General features: G+C 43.7%; 2 long non-coding RNA genes and 1 pseudogene across 2 annotated transcripts; 1 reads left to right on the top strand and 2 right to left on the bottom strand.

Annotated features, from left to right (window-relative positions):
- Positions 1 to 644: 644 nt before the first annotated feature.
- Positions 645 to 3059, bottom strand: LOC134482386 (uncharacterized). Its single transcript, XR_010058399.1, has 3 exons — positions 2976 to 3059; positions 1992 to 2120; positions 645 to 1503 (listed from the first exon to the last, which is right to left on the bottom strand). It is a non-coding gene; the product is annotated as an uncharacterized LOC134482386 (long non-coding RNA).
- On the top strand, positions 3043 to 15860 carry LOC102547380 (uncharacterized). The gene is made up of 3 exons (XR_360492.5): positions 3043 to 3144; positions 4353 to 4521; positions 13937 to 15860. It is a non-coding gene; the product is annotated as an uncharacterized LOC102547380 (long non-coding RNA).
- Positions 12297 to 12801, bottom strand: LOC134482385 (male-enhanced antigen 1-like; annotated as a pseudogene).
- Positions 15861 to 21651: the final 5791 nt, after the last annotated feature.

Genomic DNA, 21651 nt, shown 5'->3' with positions numbered 1-21651 from the left:
TGAAATGCTTAGAAATAGACCGAACCAAGAAGGAGAAAGAGTTATACACCAGAGAGGAATCAAGGTAGACAAAGAGATGGAAAGATAACCCACGTTTGTGGGTGTTGCTGCAGGTCTGTTTCTTTAGTGAGGGGATAAGATAATGGTCAAACAGTATAGGTCCAATTGGATAGTCCCGTGTTGTACACTTGTAGCATGGTAAGAGGACAGGTGTGATGAGCACTTTCACACACACACATACACACACACACACACGCACACACCACACACATGCACTCACATACACACACATGCACACACACACCCACACACACCCACACATGCACACACACACATCCACACACACACACCCACACACACCCACACATGCACACACACACACATCCACACACACACACCCACACACACACATGCACACACACACCCACACACACCCACACATGCACACACACACACGCACACACACACGCACACACACATGCACACACACATACACACACACACCCACACACCCACACACACGCACACACACACGCACACACACCCACACACACACATGCACACACACATACACATACACACACACACATACACACACACGCATGCACGCACTCTTCCCCCCACAGCACTGCACAAAATGCCAGTTAGAGATGATAGGTGTTTAATTGCTTGATACAACCCTTTCACAATGTACACATAAACCAAAATATGGAGGAATACAACTTGAAGATTTTGGTCAGGGATACCTCATCGATGCTGTTGAATAACGAGGATACCACTGTCTAGCACAGGAACTGTCTAACAGTCTAAGAGTGCTAACACGTAGGCTCCACAGTAGGCAAGGCAGGTCAGGGTTAAAGGCATGGGGTGTTGGCTGACTTGTTCCTTTCCTGGAGTTCCCAGAGTATGTGATGTAGAACAGCAGATCTCAAGCCCCGTTGGCCTTAAGACTCCGTCATTTCAGGTTAGTTAGGATGTGCAAACATGCTTGTTTATGTGCCTTACACCCACAGTTAATGTTCTCAAATTAACACAGAAAGCTTAAAATATTAAAAATATACTTGTCACATTCTTTTTAGATTTACTTTATTCTTTCTTTCTTATTTGAGTGTGTGTGTGTGTGTGTGTGTGCGCGCGCCCGTGTGTGTGTGCTCTCAAATGTATGCGTGTGTTTCTAAGTGTAGAGCCCACAGACGACTGACGGGAGGCAGAATCTAGAGATGGAGTTATAGGCAGCTGTGGGCTACCCCGTGTGGGTGCTGGGAGCCGAACTCCCGTCCTCTGCGAGAGCAGTGTCCCCTCTTCCAGATGAGCCATCTCTTTAGTTCTCACTTACTGCACTCGAACAGAAATCACCTTTTTACTGAAAGCGATTTCTTCAGAGCAATAGCTTCGATGAGAAGAACAGCTTTGCCGTATACCCTTGCACACATCCTAATGCCTGGCTTCACGGAAGAGCGATCAATTCCTTCGTTTGCCTTTGCATTTAATTTCTTGTGGTAGCTGTGAGAAGAGGTATGAAAAACGCAGCAGCATTCGTGAATTATTAAAAAACAAATTTCGATTCCTCAGAAGGGCTTGCAGGGACCTTCCAGGGTTCCTGCACCTCATGTTAATGGAGTAGGAGGGGAAGGCATGATCAGGAGAGAGAGTTGGGGCATCGAACCCCGTTGGGTGGTACCGGAGAGGGTTGGGGATGTGGAAGTGTCAGTCCTACTCTCTCCTTCTCGTTACCTTTGGGCTCTTGTTGCTTGGATCTCCTTTAAGTTAGAAATGATAAGAATGGACACACATGAACAAAGTCTTATTTAATCTGTCCTTCTGAATTGTGGTACATTCTAAAAACCTTATCCCTCCCCCACCTAAACCAGGAGTTTAGAAAGAGTTCACTAGCAGCCGTATTTGGATGATATATCCCCTGAAGACATTTTTGTATCATTTGTTCAGTTCTGTAAGAACTACCTTGTTCTTTAAACTCAAGGTTATCCTACCCCATTTCCAGAGTGCTGGCATTACAGGCATTGGACACCACATCCAATTTATGGAGTTCTGGGTTTGGAACTCAAGGATCTGTAGATGATAGGCAAGAGCTCTGTCAACTGAGTTATGCTTTCAGCTCCCTGTTAACAAAAGTTAAGTATGATGTCACTACCCTTAGAGAAGGTACGACAAACTTTTTTCCTTCTTTAACTTTTTTCTTTTAATTAATTTCCTTCCTCTTAATCCCCCAAACCCTCCCATACCATCCCTTGTTCTCTTTAAACTTCACGGCCTCTAGCACACTTTGAGAGTTTTGAGCAAAGCCCACCCACTTTCTCATTTATCCACTAGGTGGTGGTGTTTCCTTTCTAATAACGCACGGCAGGCGCTCCAGAGCCGAAGATGCACTGTGAAAAACATCACCATAGTTCCTGCTGCAAAGTTATTAAAATTTCACTATGGTGTTAGATTTATTCCACAAAGAGTACATGTAGTGTTTTTCTCGTAAAAATCGTAATTTTTGGTAATGAGTTAGTTCATACTTTGTCATTTGTCTGAATAAAGATGTCCCTTTAAGGCCTGTAACTTAATTTATAATAATTGTCTTAGTGATAACCAACGGCTTTATTAAAACAACTTGTAATATATAATCAGTGACTATAAAATATTCCGCTTTGAAGAATAGCAAGCTCACCAACCAGCAAACTGGGTATAAACTGGAGATGCTTTAGGAAAGCTCTTTACATTCCAATTTACAAGTTTTTTTTTGTTTTTTTAATTAAAATGTAAAATGCAGAGACTGATTGTTTTTAAAAAATAATGGCTTCTCTCTCTCTCTCTCTCTCTCTATCTCTCTCTCTCTCTCTCTCTCTCTCTCTCTCTCTCTCTCTCATTTTTAATGGTAAGGAAATGTGTTGAACTTCTGAGCTATGAAGTGCTGAAAAAACAAATCAGCATTCTTTATAAATAGATTTTACTGCCGGTGTAGAAATTACCTTTGACGCTTTTTAGGTGACAGAAAAAATGAAGTCAGTGGTGTTTTCCTCTGCGCATGCATCGTATTTGCTGTGTCATTTCCGGAAGGATTATGGGACGTTGGAGGTCAAGATTCTCTAAATGGGGATTTCTAAGAAGCGATGAAATGAGAAAATGAAAATGAAGCAGGTTCAGTTTCTTGGTTTTAAATTTATTTGCTCCTCTAAGTTGAGGGGAGTCCTAGGTTGGAAGCCAGTAGACCTATGTTCCGATTTTGACTAAGCTATGGGTGGCCAAAGCAGGCCTGACACAAATGCCCAGGCTGCCTGTGAGCTAGGCTAGTAACTGCTTGAGAGAAGGAGGGCCTGGTCAGAAGGAGCGGCTAAGCGTTCAGTGTTCAGTGCTGACCGAGATGTCAGTGCACATTCCGAGTGCAGGGTTGTCACCAGAGTCTGCACTTCCTGCCTGAATCCGAGACTTTTGTCTAAAGGGTCTTCAAGTAGCCTTAGAAATCCAAGCCAGACAGAAGCCACCTAGGTGCGCTGTGAGTTCATTGAGCCGTTACAGTCCATTCAGCAAACACTCCCTGATGTTTGAGTTGGACAGAATCAACCCCTCCCCAACCCTCGGCAAAGAGCTTCTGTCTCAAGGGAAGAGCCGGGAATCAGGAGTTCAGGGGTTCTGGTGCTTGCAACTCATCCAGATTTTTGACCAAAATCGAATCCATGTGTGCTTAGTTTTCCTCACAAACTACCATGACTCCAGAAGCTAGGAAGTCCAGTTTTAAGGGGCACCTACCTGGTCGCCAGTGAAGACCCCCTTGGAGCTGATGGCTGTCTTCTCATCATACCCTTGTGTGGCGGAAAAAGAGATCGACTGCTGTGTCTTTCTCTTTTTAGGGAGCACCGATCTCATCCTGAGGCTCTTCCCTCTTTGAAGCCTGGTCACCTCCCAAAGGCCCCATCTTCTAGAAACATCTTTTCGTCAGAGCTTGTGTAGGATGTGAACTTACAGCCAGTAGCATTTGACCTAGTAACATTCATCGGTCACATGAATACAAATCTAGCTAGCATTTGAATCCCAATCTATCTGACTCCTGAGACCCAAGTGCCATTTTCCTACAGGGCTTTCTAAGTCCCAGGAATGCTAACATCTCTTTAGAAATCTCACTTCTTTCTGAGCAGTGCTGCACTAGGTTCTCATCAGAACATCCTAGTAAGAAGAAGTTCCTGAAATCCTCAGAATTTGTGCTGGGTGGGATAGTTTTGGTGCTGTCAACCCAACAGAAACTTAGAATCCCCTAGGCCTCTGTGCATGCCTGTGAAGGATTATCGTAATTATGCTAAGTGATATGGGAAGACACATCTTAATCGTGGGTGGGATTATTCCCTGTGCAGGTGATGCTGGACTGTGTGAGACGGGAGAGAGGAAACTGAGCAGGAACCATTGCTTTCTTCTTGCTGATGCAGACAGAATGTGACTGGTTACTTCAAACTCTGGCTATTCTGACCTCCCAGCCATGATGGACTGTAGCCTGGCACGTCATGACGGATCGTAACCAGAACCGTAAGCTGAATGATCTCTTTCTCCCTTCAGTTATATTCAGTGAATATCATATATATATATATATATATATACATATATATATATATGTATATATGTATATGGTCAGCAAATGCTATTTTGAGGCTTTCTGCATGTGGACTCAATAAAATGACTGGCCTGAAGACTTGGACAGTAGACATCCAGAATCTACTCACGCCCTCTTCTGTATATCTTCAGGGATGCTATGGGTAGCCAAGGTTAAGGCTCTTTTGAGAGTAACAGCTAAGGAAGCAGCTTTCCTTAACTCTCAGTGGGTTTTCTTGGGTGAACTGGAGAGTTACGGAAGGCTGGGCTTCTCCTTTTGGCAGAAAGTCTAGTCATTTCTCTCTTCCTTTGGGATCTTGTTGCTTCAGCACTGAGCGAGTTAAGGCCTGCAGCATAATCCCTGACAGGAGACTTCCTAGCCACTCTCTTACAGACAACACCACCCCCAAACCAAATAAGAAAAGCATACTAAATCTTCGACAGGCTCTCTTGATATCAGTAAGCATCCAGCTGTTTTCCTCTACGTCCCTGCTTGCCCGGTTGTCTAGCTCTTTCTTACACGAGTGACCAGATGTAAGACATAGGGTTGGGGTTGGGGATTTAGCTCAGTGGTAGAGCGCTTGCCTAGCAAGCACAAGGCCCTGGGTTGCGCTCCAAGTTGTAATAAAGCATTATTTTTACCAAATCTTATTTTTGGCATACACAATTTTTTCTCCACAAAGACAAGGGGGGAAATATGTTCCTAGATAGCACCATCTTAATTGCCCCCGTTATCACAAAGTTTACTCTCCTTGCTGAATTAAATTTTAAACAGAGATCCAACGAGCAAGTGTGGAAAGAATTGCATTATGAGGTAGTCCATAGCATCTTCGTAGGGACACGGATTGTTTTTCTCTTGTCCTTCTAGCCTTACACAAGAGTAGTGACCAGATCCAAGGCAGAATTGTTTGGTCTGTTGGGTAATATTCCTTGTTAATGACTGTCCAGAAATCACACTACCTGGGAGGCTAGCTTTACTCCTTGAGTACTTGCCTAGCACTTTAGGAACTACTGGGCACACTGACTAGTTTGAATATTTCACATCCAGTCCTCACTGGTTTCTATGACACTTACTCTGTATCAGTTTTCATTGCTGTAGCAAAATATCTGACAGAAGCAGCTTAAAAGTAAGAGGATATATTTTGACTGACAGTTTAAAGATGGGATGTAGGTCACCATGGTGATGAGGCATGGAGGCGGGACTATGAAATGACTGATCTCATTGTTTTCCTGGTCAAGGCACAGAGAAAGATGGATGCTTATGAACAGCTCATTCCACTGTCCACTACTCCAGAACCCATGTCTATAGGATAGTGCCGCACATACTCAGGGGAACTTTCCTTTTTGAGATTGGCCTTTCTAGAAACATCTTTATAGACATGCCAGAGCTGTATCTCATAGGTGATGCAAAATCCAGTCAAGCTGACAGCAAAGATTAACCCTTGCAAGTCCAGTCTTTGACACCTAACGCATCACTTTAAACCACAACAGTGAACGCTGGATCCTTAAATTCTCATGTTCTTCTCACAGTGCACAAATGTACTAAATTTATAAAAGCTCCTATGTTCTAAACTCTCTTCTTAAAAATATTGTATTGTGTCTGTTCATTTAGCTCAATGGTCAAGGTCCTGGGCTCAGTCAGCTATGAAAAAAAAAAAAAAAACAAAAGATTTCTATTTATTTGTATTTTATGTGGACACACTTTTGCCTGAAGGTGTGTTTTAGATTACGTGCATGTCTGGCACCTGTGGAAGTAAAAATAAATAGTGCTGGACTCCGTGATGCTGGAGTTACAGACAGCTGTGAGCTGCCACGAGTCCACTGGGGATGGAACTTGAATTCTCTGGGTTAGCAAGTGCTCCTAACTGCTAACATACATGTATGTATGTATGTATCTATGTATCTATGTATCTATCTATGTATCTATGTATCTGTCTGTCTATGTATCTGTGTATCTCTCTCTATATATATCTGTCTATCTATGTATCTGTGTGTCTGTGTGTCTGTCTGTCTATCTATCTTTGGTGTGTGTGTGTGTGTGTGTGTGTGTGTGTGTGTGTGTGTGTGTGTGTGTATTCAAGCACCAGCCTGCCACCACTTATGGGTGGACAGAGGGCAACTTTGGGGTCAGTTCATTCTTTCTATCACTTGGGTACCCAGAGGGACTAACAAGGTCCTCAGGCTTGGCAACGAACACATTTACCCACTGAGCCATCTGCCAGCCAAACTGGTAGGCTTTGGAGGAGCAAAAGTCAAGCCTGGGACAGTGAGCCCGGACAGGCCATCATGAGGAAGCAAGGGCTTAGCCTCCTTCAGCTTGGCTGAAGATCACAAAACCAAGCTCCGCTTTCTTCCAGTGCTGCCCACACTCGCTGGAGGTAAACAGAGCTCTGAAAAGGACCCCGCTGGAGCACCTGCATGGTCCTGAGCTGCCCGTGCTCATCAATATCCTGGCTGGTGGCTATTCGCTCAGGGGCAATTTGCTTAGTTTTGTTGATGCACACCAGAAAACATGCTTTTGAAGTGGTTTGGAGCGCTCCAGAGGAGACGTGCCTCATGCTATCAGCATTGCTGCCAAAGAGCAAAGATTCTGCTTTTCATTAGCTGTCCATACTACTCAACGCACTTCGCTAGCACCTAAGGCTCACGGCCCTGTCCGTACTGAGGCGTAGCTAGCATAACTGCAGCAGGACAGAGCAGAGTGGCCCAGTTTGTTCCTCTAGTCCAGGCTTATGGATGCTTGAATGCGGGCAAGCTGCATACGCACAGCAGTTCTTTTGACAGGAGGCTGGACATTCTTTATAGCTTCCCCAGACACAAGAATTGGCAGGGTTTGAAAAAGAGTCCCGGGCAGGAAGTTCATTTGTTTTATTGCCACCTCCCCAGCCATAAAGCTAAAAGCTTTTTTTACTTAAATCATGTTTGCTCTCTCACGGGAGTAGGGGGCCACTTCCACCAAACTGATCCCTGAGTGAAGTCTAGCCTCAGAGACTCAATAATTTGAACAGGGCATTTGAATCTGAAGCTCTTCATGACGATGCTCTTTATTCTTCCCCTTTGGATGTGTGTGTGTGTGTGTGTGTGTGTGTGTGTGTGTGTGTGTGTGTGTCTCCTTGTTGCTTCGCAGAGGTTTCTCCTATGTAGCCCTGGCCTTCCTAGAACTCTCTCTGTAGACCAGACTGCTCTCAAACGCCCCAGCCTCTGCCTCTGCAGTCCTGGGACTAAAGGCTCAAGCCATGGTGCCTGGCTTCCCCTTTGGTTTGGAATCCTTTAGCCACTTCCTTTTCTCCCCCAAATCTCAGACACCTGAAGGTAAAATCTTTTCACAGTGAACCTGGTCATCTTTCACGGAACTAGAACTACATCCATCGTACGAGCTCTAATCTCCCAACACCTCCCTCTGCTTTAGTTTCATTTAATAATTTGAACCAGGCAGTTTAACTCTTGAAAATAAACAGAAAAAAAAATAGAGGTCTCTCTAACATGACTAAGGATTTATACAGCAAAATGTTCTGTGCCACGGAACCCCCTGATTTGTGCTGTGTTTGTTGAATTAAAAAAAAGTAACCAATGATATTCTTATTTTCAGGATTTGAAAATGCACCAATAGCATTTTGTTAATGTACAATTCCAGTGGGATAACTTTGAAGGCTGGGGATTTGACATGGACAGAGTAGAATCCCTCTGTGTGACCTCAGGCACACAGAGCAAGGTCTGTCTCTCCTGTGCTTTCCTCCCATGTGAAATGTGGATAACTTGGCCCCACTTCACACGTGTCACCTAGGCACACTGACAAGCTTCTGCAGTTCTAGGAAGGGCACAGGTCTTTCCTCTCACAATCACAGGGGACCACAATATCCTGGTCCCTTCTTTTCCTGACTCTTCACTGCTTCTCTGCTTTTCCTTGGTATCTCCAGCTCTCTCTTGACGCTTTCTGTCAGCGGCTAAACACAAATCTTTCATTTTGATGAAACTTACATTGTATCTGGGGAAACTCTTCTCATAATTCTGTAAACCTCTCTATCATCTATTCTTTCATGGCCATGTCTCCCTCAGGAGTTTTCTGCACTTGCAATGTCTTTACTCACATTTCTCTTTCCTTTTTATTCAGGCCAAGATGATTCCCACTTTGACTAAGATCATTAATTCAACTACTTTTCTTTTGCTAAGATTTTTGTTTTTGAGCTGAGGTTCCCACCTTCCCTGGCTAGCCTGAAACCTGCTATGTAGACCCAGGCTGGCTTCAAACTCATCTGCCTGCCTCTGCTTCTCAAGTATTGGGTTAGAAGTGGTATAGCGCCATACTTGGCTTGTTAAGATTTTTGTATTCGTGTTGTAGAAGTGCTGTGAAGTAATGCTCCAAATCAAATGGTTTGTTTTCTCTAAGAACCAGGGGCTGGAAGGCCAAGATGAGGTATGGCAGTTGTGACTCCTCCTTCTCTTTCTCCTCCTCTTCTTCCTCTTTGTTTTGTTTGTTTTTCCAAACAAGGTTTCTCTGTGTAGCCTTAGCTGTCCTGGAACTCACTCTGTAGACCAAGCTGGCCTTGAACTCAGAGGTCCGCCTGCCTCTGCCTCCTGAGTACTGGGATTAAAGGTGTGCACCACCACTGGCTGGTTAGTTGTGATTTCTTCTGAAGCCTTGACTTGCAGTCAGCTACTTTTTTGCTGTTTCCTCAGTTTTCCCTGGTCATGATCGTCTGTGTCCCAATCTCTTATAAAGACGCCAGTCATGTCGGATTTGGATTCATCATCCCTGTGACTTTACTTCAGTTAGAAGTACACACAGACACACACAGACACACACAGACAGACACACACAGACACACACACACACACATACACACACACACCACACACACACCACACACACACACATATATACACACACACCACACACACACACATATATACACACACACCACAACACAGACACAGACACACACACACCACACACACACATCACACACACACACACCACACACACATACCACACACACACACCACACACACACACACCACACACACTACACACACACCACACACACTACACACACCACACACACACACTCACACATACACACACACACCACACACACACCACACACACACACATATATACACACACACCACACACACACACATATATACACACACACCACAACACAGACACAGACACACACACACCACACACACACATCACACACACACACACACCACACACACATACCACACACACACACCACACACACACACACCACACACACTACACACACACCACACACACTACACACACCACACACACACACTCACACATACACACACACCACACACACATATACACACACAGACACAGACACAGACACAGACACAGACACAGACACACACACACCACACACACAGACACACACCACACACACAGACACACACCACACACACACACACACACACACACCATACACACACACACATACACACACACACACACACACACACATTTGGGGGGAGACACAATTCACCTTTATTGCCAGCAGGCTTCTTGTTTCTGAGGCCAATGACCTGGGAGAAACCTTCAGTATAATAGAGTTGACATCTCCCCCTCTTTTATTTACTTATTTTTTTGGGTGTCTTTCCACCTATGTAGTGTATTTTTTTCCTTTTCCTGTGGCTAATGGTATCCACTTCCACTATGTGCCTCTTCTTACTCAAACCCCCTGTTTTACAGTCTCTCAGTCCTCTGCCCTACATCCTTTCTCTTTTGTACTATACTCAGGCTCTAGACATTATTTTAATAATTACAATGATTTTAAGTACCATTTATAGGTTGATGATTCCCAAATGTATAACTGTACTATAGATTGGTCCAAAGCAGTTTCAGGATACTGTGTCTGAGTGATGTCTTGAGATTTCAACTTGGATTTCACAGGTGCTAGATGCTGGGCACTAGAACATAGCAGCCCTGAGTTTGGTCTCAAATCTGTGTCTTTTCTTACTTCATTCTTTCCCAGTTATTCCTGTCTTTTCATCCTTTATAAAATCCACCTCAGTTTACCTGGCTTCTGCATTAAATGAGGAGGAATCCTTGCTGCTTCCTTCTCAATGCTTTTCTACCATTGTACCTGCAAAGAGTCTTAATATTGTCCCTCATAAATGTCCATTCCTGCTTTCTCCACCACTAAATCCCACCCCCATATACTAATGTAAACGCTTTCTACTTCTTTGCTCCTTCAATACATTCCTCCTCCTCCCCTTCTCTTCTTCCTCCTCTTCTTCTCCTTCTGCTTCTCCCCTATTCTCCTCCCCTCCCCATCTCTGTCTCCTCCTCCATTTTCTCCTTTCCTTTCTTTTCTTCTTCTCCTTCTTTCCTCCTTCTTCAGACAGACACTATGCAGAACAGGATAGCCATACTTGCGAGTCTCCTACAGCAGCCTCCCAAATCCTAGAGTATAGATAAATATACTATATAATCACTGGACCAAATACATTCTTAAAAGGTATTTATTTTTATTAATATATTTGCACATATGTGCAATAAGTAAGATAAGGAGGGAGCTGCAGCACTGAGCAGCCACAGCTCCATCCCCATGGAACCAGAACACACAGAGCTGGTGAAAGGAATGACGACTGGAGTAAGCCTGCCCGCACCAGGTTCCTGCCTGGGCTCGGGAGATGCTCAGTGGGAAGGCTTGGTATGAAAGCCCTCCGGGCCCTGGCAGGCACCATCCTGGTGGAGATTCTCTGGAGCTGGAGTTACAGGTAGTTGTAAGTTGACTGACATGGGTTGGGGTCCTCTGGAAGGGCAGCAATGTCTTTTAACTGCTGAGCCATCTCTCTAGGTCTCATCCCCAATACACTCTTTATGGGACTCCAAGTAGATCCTTTAACTATTTTAATTAAATTGGTACTTGTATATCTCAGCAACATGGCCCTTTTCTTGGGTCCTTGAGTTGACTTAACTCACAGGTGCATTAGGAATTTTGTTTTGGCTAGCATGTGCATACTGGCTTCCCCGAGTACCAGGCTGGCAGGCTGGGAATTTCTGGGACCGTGTTACAACTGAGGCCTTAGTGACCTAGAATCAGCATTTTACTTCGGAACCCAAGTGATCCATGTATAGTTTTATGTTTATAATGCTTTGCTGTAGATCTCAGTCTGCTTGACAGTCCTTTAGAGAGAACGTTCCCAATTGGCCAGTACACATACAATTACATACTGGATTTAATCACAGAGTCTGTGACACCCGGAAAGGAAAGGAAGCAAAGCCCAAACAGGGTAGCAACATCTATAATCCTAAGTGGTTTTTTTTTTTTTTTTGAGTTTTACATAAACCTAACAGTGTCAAAAATTTTCGGTTGTATAAAGGAGCATATGATGTTGGTAAATAGTTTGATTAAAGCCAATCGAAAACTGCAAGGCTTGCTTCCTTTTGGAAATATTTTTGAGTTCCTTCTGAAAACCAGTTTTTCGAGGTGCATAGTTTTTTTTCTGTGTACATAGGGTGCTTTAGTCTCTCCCCAGATGCATGCTAAAGTGGGCTAGACTTGGGCCAATGTCGTCATATATACAGAACTGAATAAAGTGGGTCTCTGAGAGGCCTGATTCACCTTGGTGTGAAAAGAGACACGGGAAGAAGAAGACGGATGTTAAAACCAGAGTTAGTCCTGTGCTGGTCCTGGCTTGTAACGTAGGGAGACAAGGCAGCTCTCTCTGTGTGGTCACTTCCAGGCAGGGGATGATGCCTGCCGGGCAGGAGGGCTTTCTTACCATGTCTTCCCACTGAGCATCTCCCGAGCCCAGGCAGGAACCTGGTGCGGGCAGGCTTACTCCAGTCGTCATTCCTTTCATGTGTTCTGGTTCCATGGGGATGGAGCTGTGGCTGCTCAGTGCTGCAGCTCCCTCCCCATCTTCATCTTCACTCTCCAATGGTGACTCTGGCAAATGAAGCCCCAGGGATCGGATCTTGAATGTCAGCAGCTCCATTTTCACCCTCACCCACTGGTGCCAGTTCCACCTCTCCTTGTTCAGGGTCTTGATTGACGAGCTAGTATGAGTAGCCTGCTGGGCCTGCTCCTGTTTCCTCCTGCTCTTCCTCAGGTTCTTCACTCCTCCAATTCTCCGTTCCTTCTGTAGGACCCTGACTTGGCCTTAAGTTCTTAGTCTGATTGCGGGAAGATACTCTCAGGGCCCATGGTATCTGCCCCCTAGAACTACTGCTGCCATCTGGGCAGTGGCTTCTCAGAGCCCACAGCCGGACCCACGGCTTCACTGAGGAGGTTAGCTTTCATTTGCCACACCATGATGCCACAGGAAAGGTGCACAGCGGTGAGCAGCGATGGGCTTGGGCTTTCCAACATTTCACTGATCTGTGTCGTGGGGTGCATTGTAGATTGTTCAACAAGAGCAACAATTCTTTAGTGTGGTTTGATTCCTGTTTTGCTACAAGTCAATTGTTCAGTGCTTTGTTGCACTGTGGACTGATTGGTTTGTGGTTCCTGGGGTGATCTGTGGATTGTCAGACGGGCAGTAATCACTGCCCAACATTTTGCTGACCACATGTCATTCAGATGATGAGCTAAGTCACGGCTTGTAACTATGGTGAGAAAGAAAATGTGCAAATGGCTTCTTAAATTTGTCTCTGAAAGCATTTCTAAGGCATCATATGCTTATTCTGTTTGCCAGTGATTCTGTTTCCACTATTATCAAGCATTTCAGGATTTTATGGTTATCAAGTCATTTTATCAAGTTAACTAAAAACAAAACGAAACAACGCCTCCCCCCAAACCTTGGAATTATTCAGTAAATGCCCATTCCTTGAGTATCTCTGAATATTACAGCTGCCCCTTGCTGGTTTAATACTAGAGGTGCAGAGAAGTAAATGTGAAGGAAACCTGGATGCAGGTGTAGTGCCCTTTAGACATAACGGAGGACACATCTGACGTCTGCTGCAAGGTCTAGATAAAGCAAGCCAGAAGTTCAAGCCAGTTCTGTGTCACATCTCCACAGCTTACCAACCCTGTGATGGTTTATGTATGCTTGGTCCAGGTAGTGGCACTTTTAGAGGGTGTGGCTCTGTTGGAATGGGGGGGGTCACTGTGGGCATGGGCTTAAGACCCTCACCCTAGCTGCCTGGAAGCCAGTATTCTGCTAGCAGCTTTCAGATGAAGATGTAGAACTCTTAGCTCCTCCTGCACCATGCCTGCCTGGATGCTGCCATGCTCCTGCCTTGATGATGATGGACTGAACCTCTGAACCTGTAAGCCAGCCCCAATTAAATGTTGTCCTTTATAAGAGTTGCCTTGGTCATGGTGTCTGTTCATAGCTAATACAATCCCTTGTACTTTTTTTTGGACATTAGTAAAACCTCAAGGGAACAAGAGAGGGACTGACAGTTGCTGATTGCCTTCCGTGGGACACTCATTCCGTCACCAGAAAAACTCTTCCGGAGGCTTTATTTTCCCCAGTATCACCAGAGTAATATTAAAGAAGACACTGCAAAACTGGTAAGGATGGATGCTATATATAAAAAGAAACAAGTGCTGGCAAGGATGTGGAGAAATTGCAACCCTTGCACGTTGCTGGTGGGCTGCAGAGTGGTGTCGCAGCTGTGGGATACGGTATGGTGCCTCCTCCCAAAGCTGAGTGGGGAATTACCATATGATCTCTGCATGCATATTTATACTTACTTCATATCTATATTTATCTCTCAAAGAATTTCAAGCCAGGACTCAGCTAATCATGTGTCCCTGTGAAAGCTCCATACTGCCATTACTTTCTGGGGTTGAAAAGAACCAAGAAGAAATTCATTCATGGGTAAAATGGCTAAACAAAGTGTCCCATTCAATGTATAGATTATTACTCAGCTTCAAAAGGGAAAGTTTTTCTTTCTTTTCTTTTGGGACAGAGTCTCTCCAGATAGCCCTGGCTATCCTGGAACTCATTTTGTAGACCAGGCTGGCTTCAAACTCACAGAGATCCTTCTGCTTCTGTCTCCCAAGCTCTGGGAGCAAAGGAGTGAGTGCCAACACATCCGGGTTATTATTATACTTCCTACAACATGCATGGGCCTTGAAAACATTTCAAGTAAGGGAGCCAGAGAGAAAAACAAACACATGATTCCATTTGTATGGGACGTATAGAACCAGCAAATTCAGAGATAGACACCAGCAGAGAGGCTGCCTGGGTTGAGGGAGGCAGGAATGGATACTTACAAGGGTACTGAGTTTCTGTTTGAATGTGAACAACTTCCGGAAATCCATGGTAGTGATGGCTGTATAATACAGCGAGTGTACTCAATGCTACACCACTATGTGCTTACCTAGGGGCAAACACACAAACACAGCGTGGTGCTCTGACTCCTGTCAGATACGCTGATGTATTGGTCTGGACTGGGGCCTGGACCTCAGTGACACATAGTCAATCAGTGACTTGGGTCTCAGTGTCACCCTGTGACAGCCAGGCAGCTCCTTTGGTCTGCTTGTCTCAGGGCCCTTCTCGGATCTTCTTCTTTTTACTACTCAGTGGTCCCATGCATCTAAGGCAGACTGCCTGCTACACGTGTACATTTACTACTGGGTTGTATCTTTAGTCTCACACATGCGTTCAGAAAATGACATCAAGTGTTTTTGTGATGCTTTGAATAAAAATGACACCTGTAGGCTCATACATTTGAATGCTTGATCACTAAGGAGTGGCACGATTTGAAAGGATTAGGAGGTGTGGCCTCCTTGGAGTGGGTGTGGCTTTGTTGGATGAACTGTCTTACTGGGGGTTGGGCTTTCAGGTTTTAGAAGCCCAAGCCAGGCCCAGAGTTTTTCTTCTTTTCCTGCCTGCGGACTCAGGTGTAGAATTCTCAGCTACCATGTCTGTTTGTATGCCACCCTGTCATGATGGCAACGGATGAACCTCTGAAATTGTAAGCAAGCGCCAATTAAAAACTTTCTTTTATAAGAGTTTTCCATGGTTATGGTATCTCTTTACAGGAATAGAACACTGACTAAGACAGTCTCCCTTAATTTCTTTCCACCTGGTTTTCTGTTTTGTAGTTTCAGACAGGGTCTCCCACTGAAACTGGGAATCGTGGATTGGCTGAACTGGCTAGGCGGCAAGCTCCCGGAATTTGCCTGACTCTGTCCTTTTCATCCAAACATGGTGGCTATAGGCACATGCCACCATGCCCAACTCTCTCTCTCTCTTTTTTCCCCCCTTCTTTTTTTCAGAGCTGTAGACGGAACCCAGGGCCTTGCGCTTGCTAGGCAAGCGCTCTACCACTGAGCTTAACCCCGAACCCCATGCCCAACTCTCTTAATATGGATGTTAGAAATTTAAATTTGTGTCCCTATGCATGCATGCCAGGAATTTTACTGACCACAATCTTCCTTTCCCCCAAAGTATTTTTATTTTTATTTTAAAATCCAATTAAATAATTAATGATTTTTTTTTTTTTTGACACAGGGCTCTCCTGAATTTCACTCTGTAGACCAGGCTGGCCTCAGACCCAGAGATCTGCCTGCTTTTGCCTCCTGAGTGCTGAGATTAAAGTCGAGCTCCACTGCCACCAACTTTGTCTCCAAAGCGCATTTCCAAACCTCCATTTAGTCACCAAGCAAGGTAGGAAAAGAGAAAAGAATTCTGGATTCCCACATCTGTCAAACATAAATATCTCCTCACTGATTTTTAGTGAAACTTTAAAATACGTTTTGTCAGCACTCAACTTCCAGCCGGCTCAGCCCAGATGGGAGGCAGCGTGGAACTGGCGAATGGGAGCTCAAGCTCTCTTGAAGTCAGCACTTGAAAATTCAGGAATTTTGTGAAGAAGCTGTCAATCTCTGGATAACCAAAAATTAACTATAATGAGAATATTTATGTGATAGAATTCACAAATGCTAAAATTCTAGGCCTTTCCTTTCTCTTTTTCTAGACAGGCAGCTTATGAATTCATTGGGCTGTTCTCAGAAACATCTAGACGTCTTCCTCTCTCCTTAGCACCTCACTGTACACCATCTTCCCTTCTCCTACATCCTCTTTTTCTGATTTCTGTTGTCATTCTGCTGTATTGGTCACACCTGGGACATTTGGCTGGCTGTTTGCTTTTTCTTTTTAAGTTTTAAAATTATTTTTAGATTTATTTATTTTACTTTATGTGTATGAGTGTTTTGCTTGCATGAATGTATGTGTATCACATGCGTGATTGGTGCCCATGGAGCTCAGAAAAGCACTCTTGGAACCAGAGCTACAGATGGCTGTGAATCACCATGTGGGTGCTAGGAACACAATTTATGTCTTCTGCAAGAACAAGTGCTCTTGACCACTGAGCCATCCCTCTATCCCTCCTGTCTATTGTTGCTTCTTTAAATAGTCTTTCCCAGCTACTCTGCAGAGCTGGCTGGCTCCCTCACTTCCTTTGAGTGTTTGCTCAAGTCTCACTCTTTCAGTGAAGCTTTCTGTAGTAGTTTCTTGTAGCTACTGTCACCAGCAACCCAAACTCAATAGCTTAAAAGATCACACACTATGTGAGGGGGAATCTGTTTCCTTATCTTTCCCAGATTGAGAGAATGCCCATGGTTTTTGATTCGTGGTTTCCTTCTAGTTAGTAACTGTGTCATGGCAATCTTTGTCTTCATGTTTCCTGCCTCTAACATTTTTTTGCCAGCTTACTTCTTTTATAAGTACTTTTGTGAGGTGTACATTGCACCTCATTATTAATTACATCTGCCTAGATCATAGTAAGGAATACGTACATGTACATTTACATGTGTATATGCATACGATGTATATGTGTATGTAAATGTATATGATGCATATGTATGTATTTATGTATGTATGTATGCATGTATGTATGTATGTGGTAGTTTGAATATGCTTGGCCCAGGGAGTGGCACTATTAGGAAGTAGGGTCTTGTTGGAGTAGGTGTGGCCTTGTTGGAGGAAGTGTGTTACTGTGGGGTTGGGCAATGAGACCCTCCTCCTAACCAAGTGGGAGCAAGTCTTTTCTTAGCAGCCTTCAGATGAAGATGTAGAACTCTCAGCTCCTCCTGCACCATGCCCATCTGGATGCTGCCATGCTCCCACCTTGATGATAGTGGACTGAACCTCTGAATCTAAGCCAGCCCCAGTTAAATGTTGTCGTTATAAAAGTTGTATCAGTGAATGGTTAACGAGCTCAATGGCTGGGCACTTCCTACCTCCCTGTGGCTAGCATACACTCCCCTCCAGTACTCCTGGCTTGACAACTTCTAAATCTATATTTTATCTTTTCTGTCCTGTTACTTTTTACCTACATTGCTGGATGATTTTTCTCCTGCGGCTCTTAAATCTGATCTCTCTCCTCCTGAGTCATGGTGATTCTCCCATTCTTCTCCCTCTCTCCTCAGTCCCTTGTCTGCACAATCTAAAAGTCCTGCCTCCATCTCCCTGCCCAGCCATTGGCTGTAGGGCAATTTTTATTACCAGTTGAAGCCAGCTGGGGGCAGGGACCCTCAGCATCCAGAAGCATGGCTTTTGGGAGCTGAATTAAGACAAAACATTAAAATCAATTCCCAACAGAGTTGCCTTGGTTATGATGTCTGTTCCCAGCCCTAAAACGCAAATGAAGACCAAGTATATGTATATAATATAGACATGCATATTTTTCACCTTTTCTGAGATAGGGTCTAGCTATGTGGTTTTGACTGGCTTGGATCTTGCTATGTGGACCAGGTGGGCATCAGACTCTCAGGGATCTGCCTGTCTCTGCCTCCTGAGTGCTGGGATTAAAGGTGTATTCCATCATGATAAGCTACAATAAATATATATTTGATTCAACCAATCAGTTCTGGGGAAAGAGGCTGACATGACATAGAATATTCTCAGATGATGAGAAAGGGGCATGTGGTAGACATTAAGAGGGGCCAGGATGCTCCTATAGTCACCCAAGGCAGTACCACTTTGTTCTCATCGGCAAATCTGTTCGTGCCCATATTTCTAATTCTTCCTCTTATATTTTGAGCTTCCTTTAGAACAGTGGTTCTCAACCTGTGGATCTTGACCCCTTTGGGAGTTGCATATCAGATTTTACACTATGATCCAAAACAGTAGCAACATTACAGGTATGAAACAGAAATAGAATAAACTGTGGTTGAGGGACTATATTAGAGGGTTGCAGCATTAGGAAGGTTGAGAGCCATTGTTTTAGAATATACAGATATGTTATCCTAGCCTTTGACTTTAGATTATAAACTCTTACAGTGAAGGAACATTTCAGCCCTCTCATTTCTGTAACTGCACAGAACTATATATGGGATGACTAGACAGCAAGTATCTGCTTTTATGTTGTTCACAATTCATTTCCTTTTAAAAAGAGTTATTTATTTATTTATTTATTTATTTATTTATTTATTTATTTATTTATTTATTTATTATATATAAGTACACTGTAGTCATCTTCAGATACTCCAGAAGAGGGCATGAAATCTCATTACAGATGGTTGTGAGCCACCATGTGGTTGCTGGGATTTGAACTCAGGACCTCTGGAAGAGCAGTCAGTGCTCCTAACCTCTGAACCATCTCTTTGCCCTCACATTTCATTTCTTAAGAATCCAAAATTAGGGAGAAAGGGTCCAGTGCTCTCAACTGTCTGTGGCTTTCTTTTTTCTTTGCTTGTTTCTTCCTTCTTTTCCCTTTCTTCCTTTCCTCCTTTCCCATTTTCCCTTGCCTTCCTTTGCCCCCCTCCCTCCCTCCATCCCTCCCTCCCTCTTTCCCTTCCTTCCTTCCTTCCCTCCTTCCTTCCTTCCTTCCTCTCTCCCTTCTTTCCTTCCTTCATTTTTCTTCCTTACTTCCCTCCTTTCCCTCTCTCCCTTCCTTCCTTTTATCCTTTCTTCCTTCCCTTTTTTCATTCCCTTTTTTAATAGGAGAAAGGAATAAGAGAGGGAAGAACACTTAACTTTTGGAAAAGAGCCTCTTTGTATGCTAATATAACTGAGTCTGGACAGAGTGATAAGAAAGTTGGGATTTACAAGGTGCAGGGAGGCCATATACCTCTAGATGGATCTTATTTCATATGACATTCAATGACTGGCATTCTGATTATTGAGGAAAAGTAGTTTTGGGTGTCTATATTAACACTCATCAAGGCTTTAAAGCTCTACGCAATGCTATACTTTTCCTGCTAACTTTTGAGGAAAGTAGTGTGGTAGGACATGAAAGAACTTTTTCTCAGGTTTTCCAACTGTTTATGTAATAAGGCGGAAAAATCATCTTTCTCAGCTATGTATACAGTCAACGCCAAGATGCTTTCCTTGGTGCCATTTTATGATTATGGAGAAAATAGAATTTTTATTGGAATTCCTGACTCGATGTTGCGAATAGATTTTTTGATACTTTGCTGCTGTGGTCTGTCTTGGAATTAAGAATGAATAAAGGTCTTGCTGTCTACCTACAGTTTAGGAAACACATGAAAGGGAGCTAGAGAGATATCTCAGTGGTTACAAAACCTTGATGATCGTCCAGAGAATCAAGAATTCTCAGCATCTGTGGTGTGGCTCACAACTGCCTATAACTCTAGGTCCAGGGATTTTGATATCCTCTTCTGGCTTCTGCTGGCACTGCTCTCATGCACACAAATGTACATGACATGCATATACGTATAAATAAAAATAAAAACCTTAAAAGAAAATGCATCCCAGCATCAACTCTACACTGACATTTCTGATTGCTATATTAACTTATTCACAAGCAATATTAATATGTAAAGAGAAACAGAATTTCTTTTTGTTGGCATGTATGTTACCATGACAAATTCTCCCTTAGAAAAGCAATAGTATGTTGTGAGGACTCTCGATGCTACAGCATCCTATGCCTTCAAGGCATTACAAATAACTTGAATCAATCTGGCGTTCTTACTGAGGATAAGCAAACAGGAAAATGAAAGCCATTCATCTGACACAGCAGAGTGGAAACTTCACTGCTGTACTCTGAAGGTGGTTCTCACCCTGCCAAGGTTTTGCTCCATCAGAGCAAAGTATGAATCTTCCAACCCTCTAATAATCAAGGTCTTTACCATTTCATTGAGTTTTCTCTCTAAAATCGCAAATATGTAGGGAATCGTTGAAGCTCTGCTAAGGATGGAATAAAGCTTGCTTTGAACATTACAAAAACCTTGAAGGAAATCTTTGCCAGAGGAAGTAAAGTTCAATTATGGGCTCTATACAAAGGCCCTGGGGGTAGGAGGGCAAACTTTTCATGTTGATTTTAGATATCAGAAACACACATCTTTATTGAATTTGGCAAAAAAAAGTCCCCAGTGTAGTCTGTTCTGGTCAACTCGTGTAAGCCTCATCCCCTCTTTGTTTCTTTTCTCCCTTTTTGATCTTCATTCTTTATATTTGTGTCCAAGTTAAATGTGTCTAACTGGGGGACCCTGGGAACGTATGAATCCTTTCTCGTGATGATTCTTTCTACTGCTCATAAAACGATTTGAAAGTTGCTTTATTATTGGAATCATCCTCAGGGATAATGTTGTGCCCTAGAGGGAACTTGGTTGTGCTGGTTTAGAGCTGCATTTTAGCATCATGCACTGTGCAGAATGAATTTGAGAATCTCACATATGTTTGGAATCCGGGTTGTGTTCTCATGTAGATGTGAGGTCTTGGAAAACTTACTTAATCTCTCTTTGGAGCACAGTGACACACACCTCACGTCTAGGCTGTTGAATGAATCACAACTGTGTATAACTAGTGTAGTGACTCCCTCCTCCCCACTCCTTTCCTCCGTCTGTCTTGGAGCTCCTCCCATGGGTTGTCTTTGAGGTTTGATTTATCAGAATTTAGATCAAGTTCCATATCTGAGGATGAGGAGCTACATCTGGATGTTTAGAAATCACAGGATGGCAGCACTGATCCTGAGGATCCTGGAATGCCTGTGAGGAAAGGAAAGCAAGGTAGGTTGGAGGAATAGTAAAGGATTGTTGTTTTGTCCATAGGTGCAGGGATATTTATGGAATAGTGTTATTTATTGCATCATGGGAAACTTACCAATGGCTACACACCTGGAGAAAAGTGATCCTCTCCTATAGATAAGTCTCACCAGCTTGATAC

This window comes from Rattus norvegicus, chromosome 16 (genome assembly GCF_036323735.1).
Source record: "Rattus norvegicus strain BN/NHsdMcwi chromosome 16, GRCr8, whole genome shotgun sequence".
NCBI lineage: Eukaryota > Metazoa > Chordata > Mammalia > Rodentia > Muridae > Rattus > Rattus norvegicus.
Note: the sequence above shows the minus strand (reverse complement) of the source record. Positions and strands in the feature narration are given on the sequence as shown.